The sequence below is a fragment of the Gorilla gorilla genome, chromosome 3 (assembly GCF_029281585.2).
Source record: "Gorilla gorilla gorilla isolate KB3781 chromosome 3, NHGRI_mGorGor1-v2.1_pri, whole genome shotgun sequence".
Classification (NCBI taxonomy): Eukaryota; Metazoa; Chordata; class Mammalia; order Primates; family Hominidae; genus Gorilla; species Gorilla gorilla.
The window spans coordinates 27,882,416-27,906,887 of NC_073227.2; the positions used below are offsets into that span (position 1 = coordinate 27,882,416).

The 24,472-nt window shown below is 36.2% G+C and overlaps 1 long non-coding RNA gene across 2 annotated transcripts in view; it reads left to right on the forward strand.

Annotated features, from left to right (window-relative positions):
- LOC129532984 (uncharacterized) overlaps window positions 1–24,472 on the forward strand; it is a 472,085-nt gene that overhangs the window by 228,758 nt on the left and 218,855 nt on the right. The gene's annotated exons all lie outside the window — the stretch shown is intronic.

The following is a 24,472-nucleotide window of genomic DNA, read 5'->3' on the forward strand; positions in this document are numbered from 1 at the left end:
GTTTCTTTATGTGTAAAGTAGGGATAATTATAGGCATTATCTCATAATGCTTGTTTAAGGATAGATGAGTTCATGTGCATAAAACATTGTCTGACAAAGGGAGGGAGGTCTTCATTGGCATTACCTTGGATGAGCCACTATTACCTTCACATGTATGTGCACATAGATAGACCCAACCACATTCCTCAGCATTTTTGTTGATGAATTTTTACAATATTTTCTTCTTAAGTTTACCAGTTAAGAAAAAAGTTTTGTTTCTAAATAATAACGAGAATAATTTTCTGCTGAATACAACCAAGAGTCCTTGCTGAAGTCTACCTCATTTTCCACAATAAAACACTCACACTAGAGACACATTTTAAGTTCAGAAGTAGAATGTTTGTGAGAAAATCATTTTTTCTAGATAGTGCTCTATTTGTATTATGTGATCATATAACATAATGCATATTATAAATGTATCATATAGCATAAATTCTGTGTTAAACTTTGACAACAACCATCCTGGCAACATTGGTGTATTATCTGTTCTCACGCTGCTAATAAAGACATACCCAAGACTGGGTAATTTATAAAAGAAAGATATTTAATGGACTCACAGTTCCACATGGCTGGGGAGGCCTCACAATCATGGTAGAAGGCAAAGGAGAAGCAAAGGCACATCTTGCTTGGCAGCAGGCAAGAAAGCATGTGCAGGGGAACTGCCCTTTATAAAACCATTAGCTCACCTGAGACTTATTCACTACCAGGAGAACAGTATGGGGGAACCGCCCCCATGATTCAATTATCTCCACCTGGCCCTGACCTTGACACATGAGAATTATTACAATGCAAGGTGAGATTTCAATGGGGACAGAGCCAGATCATATCATTTGGCATATTTATATGTTGTCATGGGATATAATTGAAGGGTGATCCACAGTCTGCTACTAGAACTTCTGAAGTTCTGTTAGAGTAGAATCAGTGTTAGAGTTCAGCTGAAAGTAGGGAAGGAGAGGTAGTTTGTGTATTTGTTTTAACCTGTATGTCCTCATATTTGCCTGAGAGGAAGAAGAGCAAATAATACTTATAAATTCACAAGGACGACTGGATCTTCAACTCCTGAAAACACAGGGCAAAGGTGGAAGCTCTGTCTGGCTGCCGTGCACATAGCCTGACGATATTATGGAGAGGCTGTCAGGTGGAAAACACCAGCGCAAACCACATCGTGACTGTCAAGAATCTGGCTCCATGTTTCAGAAATCCAGAAAGTTCCCTGGGAAATAGTAATACCAGAAGCTTCCTTGGATTATTTATTTGATAAGATCTCTTCTCAGTGCTTCTGAAGAGAAAGAGAGAGACAAAAGATGGTATTGACAAAAAGTTCTAGCTGTTTCAAAGGAAATCCATGTGGTTTGCATGCCTTATATAGCTCTTCCTAAAAAAGGAAGACAGCTGTTTGCTGAAGGAAGGCCCAGACTACTGTGGCCAGGAGCTTCAGGCCACTAATTACAGTTTCAGAGGCATCAGAGAAGCCAAATTCTTTAAAATTTGTCTCACATCCTTCAAAATCTCTAATTTCTTCTAAGTGTGGACTGCTTCTCATGACCTCAGATAGACCTAGAAGGATCCAATATGTCACTACCTTTCCATGGAGTCATTATTATCCTTTTTACTAATGGGAAGTCAAATGCAGTGCTCTTGATGAGTGCTTGGTGAGTTTTTAACCCCAAATAGAGCTCCAAGCAAATGTTACACACATTTTGGTAGTCAGTTAACTGGAAGAACCTTTCTCCATTAGCAATGACATATTGGCACTGGAGAGTGTGGTTAAGCTGGAAAGCACAAGAATAGGACTCGGAACACTTCAGCTCTTCTTCTCACTCAAGTATTAATTGCCTGTGTGATCTTGAAAGGGGTCCCGCACCTATATCATCATTAGGCTTTTTTTTTTCTACATAAGACAGAATTGACTGAGATCACTTCCAAGGCAACTGCCAAGTATAAATTACATAATTTTTAATTTTAGAGATAACTTTTTTGCAGCGAAAAACACCAATAGCAATAATTCATAACATTCAAGTAGGCCACATATGCCAGAATGAAATACCCATGGTCATGGTTATAATTCTTTACTGTATAATATGAATACATATATGTTGACCTATGTTTTGGTAAATATTTTACATATAAAATGATAGCAAATGGTTTATGAATAACATTTAGTTGTTAAATATTGAACCATTTCTAAATATCCCATAATACAATTATAACAATAATGATGATGATAGGTAGTATTTATTGAGCACTTCTTATATGCCACCACTGGCAAAATGCTTGAGATACAGTCACTCATGTATTCCTCAAACCGTCCTCGATGTTAGAAAAAATTATAACTCTCATTTTACAAATTAGAAAATTGAGTCAAGACTATACAGCTAAAATGTGGCAGAGTTAGAATTTAAGCCAAGGCAATCTGGCTCCATATTCAGTGCTCTTAAACACTCTACATTTTAACACTGAAGTTATACTTGGAGAGCAAGATAGCCCAACAATTTATTTTATAACATTATAATGAAAAAAATACCAAGTAAAATTAGCTCAAATTCTAATTGTGTCATTTATTACTTCTTTAATCTTGGAAAATGTTTAATCCTCTTAATATTCAGTTTTTTCACCTGAAAAATGGGGATAATATTCAGAATCATCAAATGGGTTTGATGAAATAAAAATTTATGTTTTAGCAAATATATACTGGTAAGAGGTATCCATTAGTAAACAGAACAAAGTTTATGCCATCATGGAGCTGGAAAAATTGTAGGGAGATAGACTTTTTTAAAAACATACAAGTAACAGGATAATTACAAAGAATGATCAGTGAGTGAATGCTTTCCTTATCTGTTGCTGTGTAACAATACAACAATAAATAAAGAGATTCTGAAAAGGCACAGTGAAGATGGTTCTTTGCTCAATGGAATGATTCGAGTACCTGAAGGGTAGAACAACTGGGGCTGGAGAATGGGTTTCCAAGAGAGCTTCATTGCCTACATATAGAGTACCAGGACTGGGATGGCTCAAACTCACCCCGGCTCAGTGAGAATGTGAACATGTGGCATCTCCAACATGTCAAGATATCTGTAGAATTAAAATAGGAGATGTGAAGATACGGAGTGACTAGCAGATTAATGTGGAGAGTGTTCAAGGAAGCGTCTCTGAAGAATTAATGAAGAGCTGAAGAGGGAAAAGGATCCAGTCAAATAAAGATGATGAAGGATAATTCCAGGCAGAGCTAGTGCAAATGTTCTGTGGAGAAAATACGAAGCCTGGTAGGATGGGGAATGAGATAAAGCCAATGATTTGTACAGAGGCCAGATTAAGTGGCGTTATGCCAGGTTAGAGTTAGGAGCTTATTATAGTTCCGATGGGAAGCCATTCGAAGGTTTTGAGTAGGAGAATGACAGAATCTTAAACTAAAAGAAATAAATGAAAACAAGGAACACAAGAAAACAAACAACAAGAAAATGGAATCCATCCTCAATTTCTTCTGACTACATCTGCTATAATCCAACTTCAGTATCTTCACAGCAGATGCTACTTACCAATTATATTCATCTTCTATGCTGATAATTTATGAAGTAAAATATTTGCCTTTCTTTAATCTCCAATAATATGTGTACACCATGTTTACAAGATTAGTATACATCTAAAATGGGAATGAAATATTTGGGAGTTGCTGAATCTCATAAACTAATACTGATTTAACTCCAAAAATAGACAAAAGCATTTCATTCATGTGTCATTCATTCAAGCATCCATTCACTCAGCGATTTTTCCACTGATCTCCAGATATCAATAAACCAGTATCATAAAAATGAGTGTGACAGTTTCTGCTTGCATGGCATTCCTATGACACACAGTAATTTCCCTTTCTTTCTTTCCTTCTTTCTTTCTTTCCTTCCTTCCTTCTTTCTTTCTTTCTTTCTCTTTCTCTCTGTTTCTTTCTCTTTCTCTCTTTCCCTCCCTTCCTCCCTTCCTTTCCTCCTCCCTTCCTCCCTTCCTTCCCTCCCTTCCTTCCTTCCTTGCTTCATTCCTTCCTTCCTTCCTTTCTTCCTTTCCATCTGATATTCCAAAGCAGAAAACACGAAGATTTTTTGGCAAACTATGTGTCCTGTAAAAAATACACTTAAACTAATTAAAATGAAATTGGTTTCAAGTCTTTGTATTTTGACCCAAAAAGGTTTTGCCATAGTCATAGAAAAAGATCTGCATTTGGTGCTTCTTACAAGTGTGATTTCAGCAAACTGAAAATGGAAGTATTCCTTATGGTCTTTCTATGCAGAGTATTTGTCCATTGTCAACAGTCCTCAGGAAGTGGATTCCTTCCACGTGAAAGAAATTCCAAAATGCAGTACATTCCTTAGCTTCCAAAGCAGAACCAAAAGTCTAGACAATCGTTCTCGATGAATGACACATACACACACAATTTGCAGAGAGGACTGGTGACAAATGTCTTAGCAATTTTTTTTCCAGTTTGTTGTTATCTCTCATTCTGTACCTCATTGGAAAATAACTACAGACTTTTCAAGGCAAATATATTTGTCCAGATTTAAAAGCTAATCATTTAAAGTCTAATATTGGCCAAAGTGAATAATTGATTCTTTGTAATCTATGGATGGCTTTTCAAATGAAACTGATCCTTTCATTATCATATCAACCATAAAGTTATTTGTGATGTCAGAGTCTCAAAACCAATATTATTGGAAGTCAATTTTTTATTTTTGTTTTTTTCTGAACCATACATTTAAATATTTGAAGCTAAGTTTTTTTCTATGCTATCTTGACTAAAATCATGAATGCAGAATTTATATCAGTGACCATTCCCCCCACAACTTTCCTCCCAAAATTCATGCAAGCACCCAGACTCACATTAAACCTTCCATGCACAGCCATAATAACCATGTTATTCTACTTCCTGTCTGTATTGCTATATTAACTAGTGGTTTAGGATATGATGTCTAGAGTAAAATAGCTGGGGCCCATTTCTGTCCGCACCTCTTATCTTCTGTGTGACCTTAACAGTTACTTAACTTCTGTGTCTCAGTATTCTCATGGAGACATGATGCCAACATTATGTTATTATGATAATTAATTTAGTTAGTATATGTAAAGTACTTAGAAGTGCCTGGAACACCATTAATATTTAACCAATGCAATATTCCTAGGAATTCAGTTAGATTTTTTTTTTCTGTTGTTTTGTTTTGTTTTCTGGGTTCTCATTTTCCTTCTTAGTGTCCCTGTCTGCTTTCTTGTTTCCAAAACTAGGATTACAACCTCTCATTCTTAATAACATACATAATATGATGTATTATTATTATGTATGTTCTCTTATTTTGCTCCTTTGTTAAAGGCCACTGATAGCTTCACACCGAAGTTCAAGTATTTCCTGCATATGAGGGAGACTGAGGAGCAAAGAGAGTGTTGGAATCACCAGCATTAGAGGTGCAGGGGGCTTTCCAGAGGACAAAGAACTCTGGGATGTAATCCATGTATTATTGTCATAGAGGTATCTGACTAGGTATCAAAAAGACTTTCAAACAGTCTGTTTGTAGATCCATCAATTCAACATAAGGGTCAGAGCAATGTGAGATATCAAAACATAAAATATAATTCTCTTGACTCTAACAAGCTTTTAGATGACTGTGTATATATGAGGGGGAGAGTAGAGAATGATAAATCAACTATCTAAAAATTACATTGTGTTATTAGTTTTACGTCCTTCAAGAAATACTGAAAGAAAGAGAGAGGCAGGAACAAATTTTTTTCACCTAAAATAGGTGAAAGTAGGAGCAAGGAAAGGACATTGAAAATATCTGAAGATTAAAGAAATTTTATGGACCCATATGGGTATAGAGGAATAGCAGAAAATATATTAGATGAAGAGATATTGTAGTTTGGGATGGGAATGAATGAGGTCTCAAAAGTGCAATTGGTGTCCACATTAGGAAGGTCAACAGATTAGAAGGCCAGGTCTTTCTTAGCTATATGCCCAAATATATTTGATAAATACAGTAGACAAAGACCAGGCTCTCTTAGCTATGCCATTATGGTGAGGATTGTTTTTGAGAACACAAAGCCAGAACCTGTCATTCTAGTGACAGCTACTCTCACCTTACTCAAGAGTGCAGAAAAGTCTAGCCACTCCATTTCAAATCAGTTTTAACCCTTACACTTCGGCAGCCAAAGCAGTATGGCATGGCAAAATACAGTATTTTCCGCAGTGATGCTGACCAGGATAAAAATCAATTTGGCTGGAAAGAATACACATTTTTCTAGTTCTCATAACATAATTAGAAATTGATCACAGAATAATACATGTAGCACAAATTTTGAGCACAAATTCCCTCAAAGCTTGTGCTCATCAATGAAGATGCAAGGATTAAGTTTGCAGTCACACATTTGGGTGGCCTGAAGTCAGATAATCTCTCTCATCACAATTTTCCTGCCTATAGTATTGAAACTGATCAACAGTGCATCAACAAAACATCCTACTTCTGTTTCTGTGTCCTCTAGACAGAGTCTTCTATTGTAACTACAGATTGGACCAAGAGGTGGGATGCTAGATCATGTATGTACTTGATTTATCTTTGCACCTCCAATACTCAACATGATAAAAGCAGAGATAAGATATTCAATGAAGTTTTGTTGAATTAGTGACTGAGTTAATAAATTAATGTATAAATTGATTGTTGAAAAGATAGAAAAATGAATGATTAAATGAATAAGTGAAAAACAAATCGTAGGTTCTTCTAAGATTTTTAATGAGATAATGAATAAATGAGTTAATGAATCAAGCATTATTTCCCCTAATTACTCTTCCTAGTAGATACTGTGACATGGAGAAAAAAAATCTATGTTTTTTACAGTTAAGTCAGGTGCAGTGAGCTGGCTACTTTTGTTAAGTATGCTTGGGGTTCTGCATATTTTTCTGCCTCATTGAAGACAGTTTTGTTGTAAATGTTACCTTTATACTGATCCTTGAAGAAGGCCATCCAAAAATAGCCCAGCATGATAAGTTCATCATGCTGTTTCCTTCACTTCCCTAGGCTACTCCGCTATGAAAAATATTTTGATTTAGTTGGTTCATTTCACATGATGGCAGAATGAATTGTCATTTTATAGTGGACATCAGCAAAAGGATAAGAATTTACCATTAAAACAGAGTGAAACTGAAACTATTTTCACCTCCCTCTGCTATCCTTGAAGATAAACGATTATGATGTCCGTGCAATTTGAAAGAATATTAAATCAGAAGCTGAAAACACCTAGCAGTTCCAACTCCCTCGTATCACAAGGCTTGTATTTTCACAAACTTGAAAAACTAAGATGATTCTTTCATTCTCATTATCATTCTCAAAAAAAACAAATAGCTTGTTTGCAGCTAGTTACTTGACACATTGAGTGGAAAAAATTCCTCTTCGTTCATCATGGTCTTACACTTACAATTGGCTACATAATTTGATTTTCTTCCAGATGCTTTTCAAACATAATTGAGATAAATAAAACACCAGGCCTTAAACACTCACCAAAGAAGGAGACAAATCCATACCATAAGTATAATATTTCTGCTTTCTTATAGCTTTTAAGACTTGTTCATGTTAATCTTAATACCTTCACCATTTATTTTTTTTACCTCTGAGAAGAGTGATCAGATGATGATATATTGAGCAAAAGAGCAAATGAGTCCATGTTACTCTAATCCTGATAGGAGAAGAGTAAAGAAGAGCTGAAATTTGTTTCATGCCTTTTTATACTAAAACCTGCAATATATGCATAATGAACCCCTCAAAGATGTCCACATCCTAATCCCTGGAAACTGTAAATGCATTACCTTTCATGGAAAGTATATTACCTTATATGGCATCCTAATTCCTACAAATTGTGAATATGTTACCTTATATGATAAATGAGCATATGTGGTATATGTGATTAAATTAATGATGTTGAATTGGGTGGGTTATCACGATAGACCCTATATAATTACAAGGGTTCTTATAAGAGGGAGGTAGGATAATAGAGAGGAAAGAAGGCAATGTGATGACAGAAGCACAGATTGGAATGATGTGTCCACAAGCTTTGGAGAGTTGCTTCTTTGTCCGCCACAAGGAATGATGAACAACAGCCCTTCAAAGCTGGGAGAGGCAAAGAATCAACTCTCTCTTGGAATGTCTAGAAGGAAAAATCTCTGCTGACCCCTTAATTATAGCCCTGTAAGACTCATCACAGGAATTCTGACTGCCAGATTTGTAAGAAATTAAATTTGTGTTTGTGATAATTTGTTACAGCAGCAATAAGAAAATAAGGAAGCATCTTTGTCTTACCTCATGAAGGATTCATAACAGTATGAAGGAGAAGTAATGTCTCCATTTTACAGTGGCACCCAATGCTTGATGAGGCCCACCCGAGTGCACATTGTCAAGTAATAGTGGAAGTAGGCCTTAAATAAAGATTTGTCAGACAACAAAACCAGGAATTTTTTCACAGGGCTATGCAACCAATAATATCATCTAAATTTCTCCGTTACCATTGATGTCAAACTGATAGCTTGCTCATGCTTCTGTGTTATCTAGGAGTCCATTCTGCTCCATAGACCATTGTTTTCATACATAGATTGTGTGGATTACCCAGAATACTTTAATTTACAAATTTTCCTTCACTCAACTACAAATTTGGAAGTTATCTGCTTTGCAAGAGAAGGCAGGGACATAGAGCAGAAAGGGGAAGAAAGTAAGAAAGTGAAAGCCAAGACAGGCCTCCTTTATGAATCGTGTCCAGGAGTCTTTTGTCCAGCAGTGTTAGAGTCTTGTGGAATGAGTGCAGGGCTTTTATTTCTCCTTTATAACTTCAACAGGAAGTTACTACAACACATGACACTTTCTGCCAAAACAGCTGACTTTGGGGATGTTCATGAAAACGATTGAAATGGATGCCTTCTCCCTGAGCTACCAGGGAGCTGTACCTAATATCTTTAAGGGCAGCTTGGCCTTCTTCCAGCAGAGATCCTATCTGATTTACTGCAGTGCCTACTGTGATGCCTGCACAGCCCAACTTCCCACCTGACCAGTGGGAAACAGCTGCAGGAACATACCCTCCCCCTCCCCTTCGACTCACTCCAGCGGGAAGGAGGAGGCCAGCTCAACATCTGTCTTTCTTATCCGTTTCTGATGTGCACAAAATTTCACATTTTCGGGTTGTCGTTTGTCAAAGAAGCTTTCAGGCATGTAAGTCGTCCCTCCTCTACTTCTTGTTTAGATGTTTCTGCAACTCATTTGGGATCCTCAAAAAATAAAAATAATCCCTCCTTCACAGAGCTCAACTAGGGGATGTTAATGCAGAGACGTATTTTATGTATCAGTTTCTCTTAATAGATTTCCACTGTTTTCATTATAAAAATAAAGTCCTAAGGAATAGGAAAGATGAAACATGTGACTATGCTGCATTTTAGTCACCATCAAATTGGTAATGACACTTACCAGTCCTGGCAAATGTGAACCCAAGGTGCTAAGAACTACAACAGTAATTTGTGTTTCCTTTAGATTTTTCTCCATTAGTTTTTCTAGTCCCCTCTCCCCTCATCAAAAGCTTTCATTCTGAGAGTGAATAAAGCATTCTTCAGCAACTTTTGTAGCTTACTCCTAGACAGTTTGATTAGTTCTAAACTTGGCGCGCTTCGTGCTATCCTGTTGTTCTGATCTGTGCATGTGAAAGAGGAAGCATGGACTAGTGTGGAACTGGAAAAGCTGACAAACAATACAGAGTGCCTCATGCATTTCTATAAAACCCATTATTTACAGTTAGGGTTTTTGGAAAGGAAAAAAAGCAAAGCAAAACTCTAGAATAACTATTTTAGCCTAATGCTATTTGGTCATTTGTGATGTTTGAGTTAGCCAACAAATGGGGAGGGCAGCAAAAAGGAGAAACTGTAACGTGTGTGTTTTTTTTAATTTAGAGAAATATTTTAAATATATACCGGGAAGTTGGGGAGGAAATGCTGGTGGGAAACATACAGATAGCAGAACATCTGATAGAGAACATCAGATAAACATATAGATAATGGATAGTATGATTTTAAAGTACCAGTAATTATTTTGATTCCTAATTTTTAACATGTGTGGGGGGAAAATTTTAGAAGTTAGGTTGATGAAAATAGATATGCTTATATGCATTCTAACACAAATGTTTCTTGTCTGAAAAGATGTGCAAATTGGAAATTGTTGCTGATTTCCAGAGCAGAGGAATCCAGTGAGGTGTTTATCAGAAAATGATTCTGAAACATTGTTTGAAATAAAACTACGCCTTTTTTTTTTTTTCCTTTGTTGCCCAGGCTGGAGTGCAGTGGTGCGATCTCAGCTCACCACAACCTCCACCTCCTGGGTTCAAGCGATTCTCCTGCCTCAGCTCGATACTCCTGCCCGAGTAGGTGGGATTACAGGCATGCGCCACCAGGCCTGGCTAATTTTGTACTTTTAGTAGAGACAGGGTTTCTCCATGTTGGTCAGGTTGGTCTCGAAGGCCCAACTGCAGGTGATCCACCCGCCTCGGCCTCCCAAAGTGCTGGGATTACAGGCGTGAGCCACCACACCCAGCCACTTATTTTTTAATCATCATTGAAGAAGATGATAATATATAACTTTGAGTGAGACTTGGAGAACATGCCATAGATCAGCTTATACTTTGAAGCTTAATCGTTTTCACCCTTTCATTGATTTCTTAATAAACCAGAAAAAGTTTTATCTGCCTTAACATCACACTGATTCCTCGATTTCAGTCCTACGTGGCTACTCTTAGGTGCCCAAGTAGACCCCACAGTTTCACCTGCACTCCCTGTTGCATTCTTATCTGATGAATCTTGATCCACTTTTTCAGCCCCCACTCTCCTTCTTCCATATAGACAGCTCTCCTTCCTTAAAAACTCAATACAAACTACAACAATGAATTTCAAGGATGGCACTTAAAAAAATTAACACAAATCATATTTATCTACACACACATATATATATATACTTTCTATTGGTTTTCAAACTCCTCAAAAAGATGGATTGTGTCATTTTTATCTTGTATTATCTCAAGTAAATCCTACAGTGCCTAGAGCACAAATGACAAAAAATAAATATTTATTGAAAACTAGTAAGTTTGTAGGTTTTGGTTTTGATTTTCCTTGATGCAATTACATATTCATTTATAATCATAAAATACCTGATAGAAAAAGAGAAACTATTGGTAACCATCACTTTTTATTGAATCCACTATCTTCAAGGCTCAATGGCAATCTCTCTATTCATATTACCTCATCTAATTCTTACAACAATTTTTCATGCTTTGAAGAAAAGTTTGAATATTTACTATATGCAAATCTAAGTACACATTTATGTTTATTTTGCTTATGAGGAAAATGATGCTTAGAAAATTAAAGGTCACAGAGCTAATAAATAGAAGAACCAGTATTCAAATTTAGTTATATTTTGATGCCAACATCCCAACTTTTTAATTAAAGGGCATAATTTGAAACAAACTATTAAAAACTGACACTCTCCTTTCTATTTTCTCCATCTAATAGTCCACAGTGACTATTGTTCCCATGTTTATATCCATGTGTGCTTAATGTTTAGCTCCCACTTATAAATGAGAAAACGTGGTATTAGATTTCCCATTCCTGTGTTAATTTGCTTAGAATAATGGCCTCCAGCTTCATCAATTTTGCTGCAAAGAACAAGATTGCTTTCTTTTTAATGAATGCATTGTATTCCATAGTGTATATGTACCACATTCTCTTTATCCAATCCACCATTAATGGGTACCTCAGTTGATTCCATGCCTTTGCTATTGCAAATAGCATGGCAACAAACATACAAGTACGTATGTTTTTTTGGTATAATATCTACTTTTCTTTCAGTATATATCCAGTAATGGGATTGCTGGATTGAATGGTAGCTATTTTAAGTTCTTTGAGAAATCTTCAAAGTGCTTTCATAATGGCTGAAATAATTTACATTCCGACCAACAGTGTATAAGAGTTCCCTTTTCTCCATAGCCTTGCCAGCATCTGTTGTTCTTTGACTTTTTAAAATAAAAGCCATTCTGACTGGTGTGAAATGGTATCACATTTTGTTATTGATTTGCACTTCTCTGATGATTATTTATAATGAGAATTTTCTCATATGTTTGTTGGCCACTTACATGTCTTCTTTTCAGAAGTGCCTGTTCATGTTCTTTGTCCATTTTTTAAATGGTATTATTTGCTCTTTGCCTGTTGATTTAAGTTCCTTGTAGATACTGGATATTAGACCTTTGTTGGAGGCATAGATTGCAAATATTTTTCTCTCATTTTGTAGGTTGTCTTTTTACTCTTTTGATAGTTTCTTTCACTGTGCAGAAACTCATTAATTTAGTAAGGTCCCATATGTCAAATTTTGTTCTTCTTGCAATTGTTTTTGGGGACATAGCCAAAAATTCTTTGTGAAAATGGATGTCAAGAAGAACATCTCGTAGGTTTTCTTCTAGGATTTTCATAGTTTGAGGTCTTATATTTAAATCTTTAATACATCTTGAGTTAATTTTTGTATATGGTGAAAGGTAAGGATCCAGTTTCATTCTTCTGCACATGTCTAGTCAGTTATCCCAGCACTATTTATTGAAATCCTTTCCCAATTGCTTGCTTTTGCTCAGCCTTGCCAAAGATCAGGTGACTGTAGGTGTGCAGCTTTATCTTTGAGTTTTCTGTTCTACTCCATTGGCCCATGTTTTTCTTACTCTACCACTGGTGCCATGCTGTTTTGATTATTGTAGCCTTATATTATAGTTTGGAGTTGAGTAATGTGATGCCTCCAAGAAGATCCAAGAAAATACAATCAGAAATGACAAAGATGATATTACAACTGACCTCACAGAAATACAAAAGATCCACAGAGAATACTATGAACCATTCTATGCACACAAATTAGAAAAAATGAGTTAGAAGAAATGAATAAATTCCTGGAAACAGACAATCTTCCAAGATTGAATAAGGAAGATATTGAAACCCTGAGTAGACCAATGTTGAGCTCTGAAATCAAATCAGCAGTAGAAAACCTAACAACCAGAAAAATCCCTGGGCCAGACGGATTCACAGCCAAACTCTATCAGGTATATAAAGAAAAACTTGTACCAGTCTTATTGAAATTATTCCAAAAAAACTGGGGAGGAGTGACTCCTCCCTTTTATTCTGTGAAGCCAGCATACCCTAATACCAAAATCTGGCAGACACAATGAAAAAAAAAACCTCACGCCAGTATCTCTGATGAACATAGATGCAAAAATCTTTAACAGAATACTAGCAAACCAAATATAGGAGCACACTGAGAAGTTAATTCACCACAATCAAGCAGGCTTTATCCCTAGGATGCAAGGTTAGTTTAATATGTACAAATCAATAATTGTGATTCACCGCGTAAACAGAATTAAAAGCAAAAACCATATGATCATCTCAACAGATGTAGAAGAAGCTTTTGATAAAATCCAACATCCTGTCATGATAAAAACCTTCAATACACTAGGCATTGAAGAAACATACCTCAAAATAATAAGAGCCATCTCTGATAAACCCATAGCCAACATTATACTGAATGAGCAAAAAGCCCTTGAGAACTGAAACAAGAAAAGAATGCTTGCTGTCACCATTCCTGTTAAACATAGTACCAGAAGTCCTAGCCAGAGCAATCAGGCAAGATAAAGAAATAAAAGGCATCCAAGTAGAAAGAGAAGAAGTCATACTATCTCTGTTCACTGATGACATGATTCTATACCTAGAAATTCCTAAAGACTCCACAAAAATGCTTCTGGGACTGAAAAATGACTTAAGTAAAGTTGCAAGATACAAAATCAGTGTGCACAAATCAGTAGCATTTCTATAAACCAACAATGTCTAGGCTGACAGTCAAATCAAGAACACAATTCCATTTACAGCAGCCACAAAGAAAATGAAATACCTAGAAATACAGCTAACCAAAGAGGTGAAAGATCTCTACCAGAAGAATTACAAAACACTGCTGAAAGAAATCAGAGATGACACAAATAAATGGAAAAATATTCCATGCTCATGGATTGGAAGAATCAATATTGTTAAAATGGTTATACTGCCCAAAGCAATTTACAGATTCAATGCTATTCCTATCAAGCTACCAATGTCATTCTTCACAGAATTAGAAAAAATCTATTGTAAAATTCATATAAAACCAAAAGGGAGCCCAAGTAGCCAAAGCAATCCTTAGCAAAAAGAAATGAACTGTTCTTGACTATAACAAAGCAATGAGAAGATATCTTCTAAATGTATTCTTAGTTCATCACAAGCAGATTGATTTGTATTTATTTTCCAAGGCATTAAGGAAAAACTCTTCTAAAATATCATTCAAAAATGTTTCTAATTTTGTTCAGTTGCTGAATTTTGCCTTGCATACAATGACTTCTAAATTTTTAGTAAGCTATTATTCAATCTCTTCTTGCAACTAAGAAAGATTTGCTCACTATTCTCCCTGTGGTCAATGTTGTTCAACATTCATCTTTTGTTTCAGTTCTCTTTTATTTACAAATAACAGAAAATCACCTCTAACTGTCTAAGTAAAATAATAAAATAATAAAATAATAAAGAAAAAAGGTGCTTTATTGGCTTATGCAACTAAAAACAAATCTGAGATAAATTGGTTTCAGGCACTGCTAAAACAAGGAGTTCAAATGTACCAAGTCTTAGTCCTCTTGTTTCTTAATCATATTTTCTTCCTCCCTCTGTGTCTTCCTCTGTTCATTTCTATCTTTCTATTTATATCTTAACTTCGCTTTCCTCTATGTTCGTTGCATTTTCAAACAGGCTTTCTCTGAATTTAGCAAGATGGCTACTCACAACTCTAGAGTTAAATCTAATACAATCAGCAACACATTTGAGAGAAAAAGACCTCTATCCAGTTAGCTCAAACAAAGTCCGTGGAAGTACAGTCAGTTCTCTTTATTCATGTTAGTTATATTCTAGAAAGTTGCCATAAATGCTTAGTTAGAAAATACTGAACCATTGCCCCAAGGTAAAATACAAGAATATGGAGCTAGGTCGCTGTGAATCTGGGCCTAATCAAACTATTCTCATCAATCATTACATAATTTTGTTTTATGTGGGCTTTCATTTAAAAACCATTTATGGAAAAACACATAAAACAAGATTATGTATTTTATATATATATATATATATATATACACTATATATATAGTTAATATATAAAACTATGTATATGACACTATATATATGTAGTTTATATATACACATATATATGCACACACACATAAAGTTATATAGTTGATTTATTTACATTAAACTCATGACCAACAGCACTATAGCTCATGCTTGAACAAAGCTTATATAACATGCATATTTTATCCAAAATGTACATCAAAGCCTCCTTGCTCTTTGGAACAGTAGACAGCACTTTTTAGCACTATTCTTGCAGTCATTTAAACAGTAAAATCACACACACACACACAAAAAAAAAACCCTACAAAAATGTGAAAAACATGGCCTGGAATAGACTTCAAAAAGAACATGTTTACTGTATGAGAGCTGAAACAAAAAGTCAGACCTTCACCTTGTTCAGCCTCGGCTGGGAACATACACATGGGGTGACCCAAATTTTTTCTGCTCTGTTTGTGTCTTTGAATAATCAGGATTTGGGGATTACAAATACATTTTAGAAGAATTTATATCAGTGCCCATTCACAAATATAAAAGCCATGAATAATGAAGATGTACTGAAAGTCTTTTGGCTGTGATTTACCAAGTTCTGAGTCACCTACTCACTCTTCGACACAAAGGGACTGATGTCAGTTCCCTGTGAGCAACATGGACGATTCAGTCAATTCAGGATGGCTCCCTAAGGGAAATAGATGCAATTATTAGTAGCAGGGGAAGGAGAGATTGGAAGTGGTCAGGAAAAGAAAATTACTAAGTATTATTGACATCTTGTTTCAGCCTACTCCTTCCTGGGTAAAAGACATTTATTTCTTAAGACTTTTACTTTTTAAAATTCTCTCCCATTAGCATCTAGCTTTCCTGCTATTTATACAAAGACTCATGCAGAAAATGTATACTCTATATAGTAATTATTAATTAGTGTAAAACCATCAAACTATCCTGAATAATCTTACCTATTATATACAAGTTTATCTAGTATTTTCTTTAAATTAAATTTAGTTTGTGATAATTCTGTTCTCATTTTCTTTTGTGAGGCTGATCACTAGTGAAATAACAAGAGTAAAGTTTTCTTATTAACTGGGAAAAAGTGATCGTACTATACTTATGCCAAGCCCAGTTTGTTTTTATTTCTTAAAAGACAGGGAAATACTGCTTATTTCGCTTTCCTGTGGATAGGCTTCTTGCCTTTACAGATGGTGTCTTTTATCATCAAAAATGTTTCTTCTGAGAAAACCTAATGGAGGCACAGTTTGGTTACATAATTTCACCCATTGATGTACAAATTCAGTTAGCACTTATTATTTTCTCCGTGCTTGGCATTGCAGACTCAATGCTCTGAAAGACAGGTAAACAGAGGGTTACTTAGTACATTCATTCAAGAAATAAATAATTCTTAAAGATGTCTTCATGCCAAAATTGGATTGGTTTGGGGAGATGGGGAGAGGGGTAGGCCCTGTCTTTACAGAGTGTGCAGTCAAGTGAGACACTTAACTCAGTACAAGAGGACCCATTAGAGGTGAGCATGGTTTACCTGGATACCACACATGTGGAAGCAGAGATGAGGATAAGTGACATTTTAATGACACCTTAAAGGATGAGTTAGTGTATCTGAGCTGATTGAGAGATTTGGAAGTCTCTAGGGAAGTTTACTAATATTTGGTTGACTGTAGTCCTTTGGGAACTCATAGGACTGTGTTTCCCACTGGTGAGCTCCAGTCTTGTGAAACATGAGAAGTGACACATGGAAATAAAATCTTTAGGACCCAGCATTCTGGGGGAACATCCAGTGTTGCCATTCACCGAGATTAGGAATTCACATAGTAATACAGGGGTTCCCAACTACTGTTCATTGGAATAATAGTTACCTGTGATATTAAGTAGTATTTTGGGCAAAAGAATTCTTAGACCAAATAAATGCCCAAATTACTGTGTCAAAGAGGTCGAATGCGTACCTCTACTAAACTATTTCCTAGTACTCTTAGAATTTTTTTTTTTTTTTGATGGATTCTCACACTGTTGCCCAGGCTGGAGTACAGTGTCACAATCTCGGCTCACTGCAAGCTCCGCCTCCTAGGTTCAACTCCTGCCTCAGCCTCTCAAGTAGCTGAGACTACAGGCACCTGCCACCATGTCCAGATATATATATATATTTTTTCTTGTATTTTTAGTAGAGATGGGGTTTCACCATGTTAGCCAGGATGATCTCAACCTCCTGACCTTGTGATCCACCCATCTCGGCCTCCCAAAATGCTGGGATTACAGGCGTGAGCCACCATGCCCGGCCTAGTACTCTTAGAATTCTAATAAAACTTGTGAAGTTACAGAAGGAGGATATGTATATAGCATTCCTGATAATTGTTTTACCCACAGGTCACTAAATCCAACATATGTTTTTCAGTCCTTGTATTGTTTGACTGCTTTGGGTTATTTGACACTGTTGACCTCCTTTCCTAAGGCATCTTATTTCATCCCTTCACCTGAGTATGTGTTAATTGTTCCAGTTACTATTTATGAATCACATCACATGTGTTAGGCCTGTGTAGTCACTTAGGAAATAAAACAGTGAGCACAAACAGCCACGATTCACCATTTCACAGAGCCTAAGTGGGCTGAATGAGCTTGACTTTAGCTCAGCAAAAGGATGCTTCAGTTCGAGATAAGTAAAAACCTTATAACCAAGGAGGCTGGTCTATCCAGTGGAAGAGGGAAAACTAGGTGCTTGTGTCAATCCTGACAGATGAGGAGGAGTTACCAAAGCTAAGGAGGCAGGGACCACAGGGCAAAGGAACAAGCATTTCAAATGATTTGCCATGTGTAGGCAAACAGCAATACAAGACCAAAGAAATGTTAGTAAGTCTAGTGCGGCTCAAGAACAGAAAAAATAATTAATGGCGATAACTACCCAGTCATGAAGACCTGATGCTGGTGTGTTAGGCTTCAGTACTTTCTTTATCCTAAGCAATTTGACAATTCATTGAAGGAATTCAAGCTAGAAAGAAGCACGCCGGAGAAGGGAGTGCCCCTTTTTTTTTGGCACCTTTCATGGTTGATCATCATACATGTTTACATATGATTATTTGATTTACGTAGTATTTATGACTCAGAAGAATAGAGACTACCTGTAATCGTTCACCATGGTGTTCCTGGAGTCCAGCAGAATGACCAGTCCATAGCATTCCATAAGTTTTTATTAAATGATTGAAAGAATTCATTATATGATATTTTTCATCTATCATCTGTCATCTCTCCCATAGATTTTCCACAATTTGAAAAGCAACACTCTAATTCAGTAATTTTCAAACTTTAATGTGAATATTAATCACCTGAGAATCTTTTTTAAACTGCAGCAGTCTAAGATGGAGTTTAAAATCCTTCAACTCTAATAACTCCAAATGAGGATGATACTGGTGGCCCATGGAATACGCTTACAGTAGCATTGAGTCCTAAGCCCTGAATCCAAACCTAGATGCAAAGAACAGAGTGAATTCAGCATATTCCCTCCTGTACCAGTGAGTCTCATACTCTCATAATTGGATGCCCATAGAAATAATCTGGAAAGTTGTCTCTCTCTCTCTCTCTCTCAATATATTTAGATATATATCTTTTTTACACTCTCTGGGCCCCATCACTAGAGATTTTGAATCAGCTGATCTGGAGTAGAGTTGCAAGCATTGGAAGTCTGAAATCACTATCCTTGATAGCCTAATGAACACCCATGGCTGAGATTCAGCATTTTATATAAAGGCCCACCTCTGGGTTGCTTGGAGTTAAATCCAACTCTTTTGCCTTCTCTCCTCATTCCTCCAGTCCCTGGCCTGCCCCTACTCACTTCGCTCATTAGTCTAGCTCCTGCACAGATGGTGTTTGTGGGCATGCTGATGACTTCCATCACCATCAGGGTGCTCAATGCCAGAGGGTGCAGCAAATAAATTGACTGTGTAGGTGTAATGGGGAAAGGAGGATTGATGCTCAGAGGAATGTCTTCTTTTGTGATACATTCTATCAAAATCAAAATCCCCCTGGCTGACTTGCCAGGAAGTATACTTCGTCATGTTAATATGAAAAAGAGCTAATGACACTACATATATTTACTTTTCTTTCTTCTTCTTCTTTTTAAACCATCCAGATGTTCAGAAGCTAGGCATTTAATATCCCGTGTTTGACCTTATAGCCCTCTGCCATCTGCTACACAGGATGTTTCAGCAAGCTAATGTGAAAAGGCATTTGATAACAAATTAACTAGATTGTAACGCATTTTGATGATCCCAATTCAAGGTAAAAATTTCCATGCTAATAATTAATTAGATGAGGACTCTCATGGATCTTCCTCAAATTTTCTGATGCCTTAAGTTTCCTGCAACTGTGTGAAGATAGGACTACATCCCAGCATAGCCTGTTGTCTTCCTTAAACTACAGTTTTATCTCTTTTCCCTGATAACTGGGATAATCTCCTCTAATTTGGAAACATAACTTTATTTGGCCTTTAAAAAGTTAACAAATTCCCAGAAAATACTATATCAGTGAGAGTAATAACAAAATACTAATTATATCCATGTATATATTAGTTACTTAGTCAATCCATAAAGGTACGATGTGAACAACTTCATATTTTAGGTGAAAAAAACACCCCAAGAACAAGAAGAGTATTGGGTCTGCCTGTGAGAATTGTACTTGAGCCCATTTATCCATAGCACCTATATAGAACAAACAATCTCAATGATAATTCATTGTTAGCATTCTCATATTGATATAATGCTTTTTTTCCTTTATCTTTTGGTCAAAATATCCTTCTTTTATCTTTTTAAAGAGTAATTTTAGATTCACAGTAAAATTGAGCAGAAAGTACAGAGTTCACACACACTCCACCGACTCAACACACAGCCTCCCCCACCAACATTCCACATTTCTGTGATATATTTGCTACAGTTGGTGTACCAGCATTCACGTATAATTATCAACTGAAGTCCAAGTTTACATAAGGTTTCATTCTTTGTGTCGTACATTCTCTGGATTTTGACAAATGTATGACAGGGATCTAACACTGCAATACCATATAGAATAGCCACATGCTGTGAAAATCTCCCCTGCTCCATTTATCCTGTTCATCCTTCTCATCCTCACTCCCCATAATGCCTGGTGACAACTGATCTTTTTCTGTCTCTTTAGTTTTGCCTTTTCCAGAAGGTCAAATAGTTGGAATTGAATGGTATATGCCCTTCTTCAGACTGACTTCTTTCATTTAGTAATATGCATATACATTTTCTCTGTGCCTTTTCATGGCTTAATAGCTCTTTTTTTTGATGCTGAATAAAATACTATTGTCTGTATATGCCATAGTTTGTTTGTCCACTCACCTGTTGAAGAACATTTTGCTTGCTTCCAAGTTAAATACAATTATGGGTAAAGAGACTATAAACCTTTGTGTATGGATTTTCCTATGGACATAAGTTTTCAACTCCTTTAGGCAAATACCAAGAGTGCAATTGCTGGGTTGTATGGTAAGAATATATTTAGTTTTGTAAGAAGCCACCAAAATGACTTCAAAAGTGGCTTTACTATTTTGCATTCTCACCAGGAGCAAATGACAGTGCCTGTTTTCCACATCCTCACCAGCATCTGGTGTTGTTAGTGTTCTGAATTTTTGCCATTCTAACAGATATATAGTTATATCATTATTGTTTCAGTTTTCATATCCTGATGACATATGACAGAGGGCATTTTTCATATGCTTATTTGTTACCTGTATATCCTCTTTGGTGTGGTTTCTGATAAGGTATTTGGTCCATTTTTTAATCCGGTTGTTTGTTTTCTCATCAGTGAGTTTTAAGTGGTTTTGTACAGATGCTCTTCAACTTAAGATGTGATTACATCTTGTAAAACCCATTGTAAGTTGATAATATCATAAGTCAAAAATGCGTTTAAAACACCTAACCTATAGAACACCATGGCTTAGCCTAACCTACCTTTCCTGTACTTAGAACACTTACCTTCACCTACAGTTTGGGAAGTGATGTATTGAATACAGTACATGGTAGAGTACTGTATCAGTTATTTACCTTCATGAACATGTGGCTGACTAGGAACTGTGGCTTATTGCCACTGTCCAGCATCACAAGAGAATATCCTATCTCATATGGCTAGTCCTGGAAAAGATTCCAATTTTGGACTGAAAATATGGTTTTTACAGAATGTGTCTAGCTTTTGCACCAGGGTAAAGTAAAAAGAAAAATAAATAAGTCAAGCCATCATTATGTTGGGGACCCATCTGCATGTTTTGGATGGAAGTCTTTTACCAGATAGATATCTCTTTTGCAAATATTTTCTCCAGTCTGCAGCTTTTCTTTTTATTCTCTTGACAGTGTTTTTTTCACAGAGCAGAAATTATTAATTTTAATTAAGTCCTGCTTATCAATTCTTTCTTCTTTGAATTTTGCCTTTGCTGTTGTATCTAAAAAGTCATTGACAGACCCAAGGTTATATAGATTTTCTCCTGTGTTATCTTCCATAGGTTTTATAGTTTTGTGTTTTAAATTTAGGTCTGTGAATCATTGTGGGCTACTTTTTGTGAAGGGTGTAAGGTCTGTGTCTAGATTTTTTTTCCCCTGAGGATGTCCTGTTGTTCTAAGAGGTTTTCAATTCTCTATTTATTCTTCACTCCCCCTAATTCTTCATTCTGAGCAAACTCAGAATAAGAGAATAAGAGAAATCTCACGAGGATTATTGTTTTCTATTCACCAATATATAGATCACCTTCATTTTTACTTGGATGCTAATATAATTCTTTCCCCCATATTTGGATTGAGGACAGTTGCAATTCCAATACATGTTTTTCTGGATACAAAAGGAGTTTAACCGGTGCAAAGGTGGTGTGTGTGGGGTGTGTACAATTGAATATCCAGCCCATTCGATGTTAGGAGCACAGTTTATGAGAGTGGATCTTTAAGGACCTTCTATAGCTTTTGCGCAGCAAGACAAACAATCATAAAATGAGAAGATAAGAAAGAGATTGGGAGAAAATATTTGCAAACTATAAATCTGATGTATTTTATTATCCAAAATACATAAGAAACTTCCGCAACTCAATAGGAAAAACAAAACAAAACAAAAAGAAATAATCCAATTTAAAAATGGGCAAAGGACCTGAGTAGGGATTTTCTCAAAGAGACATATAAACGGCCAACAGGTATATGAATAGGTTTTCAGTATGACTACTAATCAAGAAAATGCCAATCAAAATCACAACAAAACTTCACACCTGTTAGACGGCTACTATCAAAAAGACAAGAGATAACAAGTGTTGGTGAGGGTGTGAAGAAAAGGGATCCCTTATATACTGTTGGTGGGGATGTTACTTGGTATAGCCATTATGAAAAACAGCATGGAAGTTTCTAAAAAAATTAAAAATAGAACTACTATATGTCCCAGCAATGCCTCTGCTGGTTATATATCCAAAGGAAATGAAATCATCACCTCCTAGAGATATCTGCACTCTTAAGCATCACTCACAATGGCCAAGATATGAAAACAACCTCACTGTTCCTTTATGGATAAGTAAAGACATGGTGATATAGTGATATCATTCAGCCTTGAAAAAAAAACCCAGAAATTCTGTCATTTGTGACAACAAGGTTGAAGCTGGAGAATATTACGCTAAGTGAAATAAGGCAGACATGAAAAGACAAATACTACATAAACTCACTTGTGCATGAAATCTAAACAAAGAGCAGAATACACAGAAACAGAATAGAATGGTGATCACTATGGGCAAGAAGGAGGGGGAAATAGGTCAAAGTGTGCAAACTTGCAGTTGTGTAGAATGAATAATTCTAGAGATCTAATGTTCGGCATGAGGACAATAGTTAATAATATTGTATACTGAAATTTTACAAAGAGAACACATTTTAGGGGCTCTTACCCCAAAATGTATGGAAGATAGTGAATAGCTTAATCTGCTCGACTATAGTAGTAATTTCATTATGTGTATGTATACGAAAACATCAGGTTCTACATCTTAAATATGTCCAAAATACTTTTAAATAAAGGTATTTTGTAGTGCAGTTGGATGGAGGTGGTAATAAAATAATTTTCAAGTTGGCTCAGGAATAGGATCTTTCAGTTCAGGGTGTGCCAATGAGATGGGTAGATGCCTTTTCTTCTCCTCTCAGTTTTATTCTATTAGAGAATTTAAACCTGAGATGAAGACTGATAGTTACTGAGTGATGCTGGATGAATTCCTCATGAAATCTTCAGGTAGGAAGATGTATTCTATAATATGTGTAGAAAAATAGTACATAATATTATTAACTAAATGCTTAAACTACTTTTCTCAAAAGTGAAATAACAAGACAGATATAAATAGATTGATATATGCATACATACATGCATAAGTAGAAAAAAAAATGTGTGCATGCTTGTCTCTGCATGCCCAAATTATATTTATTTTTCTTGTTCCACAGTTCAGGATCTGCCAACTTTTCCTCAGTTGGCTAAATTACTTTCATAACCAGTAAACATATGTTATTTAAGACAGAAAAAAAGCTATTTGATAGATTTACTCATTGTATTTTAAAAATGTATTTTAATTTTATAGCACCTCTATAAGAATCAGTACACCTCCACCTGGAAGCTAGGACAAGTATCTCAAGTATCAGGGCTCTGGGTGGAAACCCCACCAAACACCCAAAGTAGCGGGCCTCTTCTACACACACCCTTTCTTCTCCTAAATAGGTAAGAACCGTCTAGCCTGATGAAAATTACCTTATTCCCTTCAGAGGGTTTCAAATTCACCAGCTATTATTAATCTTTATTTACCCTCTGTAAGTGTTCTAAATCATATCGATAACTCACATTCTTTTAGGACATACCATCCTGGACATTCATAATTCCAATTTTTTTGTTTTGTTTTGTTTTATGGAATCGCACTCTGTCACCCAGGCCAGAGTACAGTGGCACAATCTCTGCCCACTTCAACCTCCACCTCCCAGGTTCAAGTGATTCTCTTGTCTCAGCCTTCTGAGTAGCTGGGACTACAGGCGGATGCCACCACACCGGCTAATGGTATTTTTAGTAGAGACGGAGTTTCACCATATTGGCCAGCCTTGTCTCTTGAACTCCTGATCTCATGATCCACCCACCTTGGCCTCCCAAAGTGCTCGGATTACAGGCCAAAATTTGTCGATCCAGGTTTTCCACAAATCAAAAAGTCTAAGCCTCCTTTGCTGTTCTAAATAC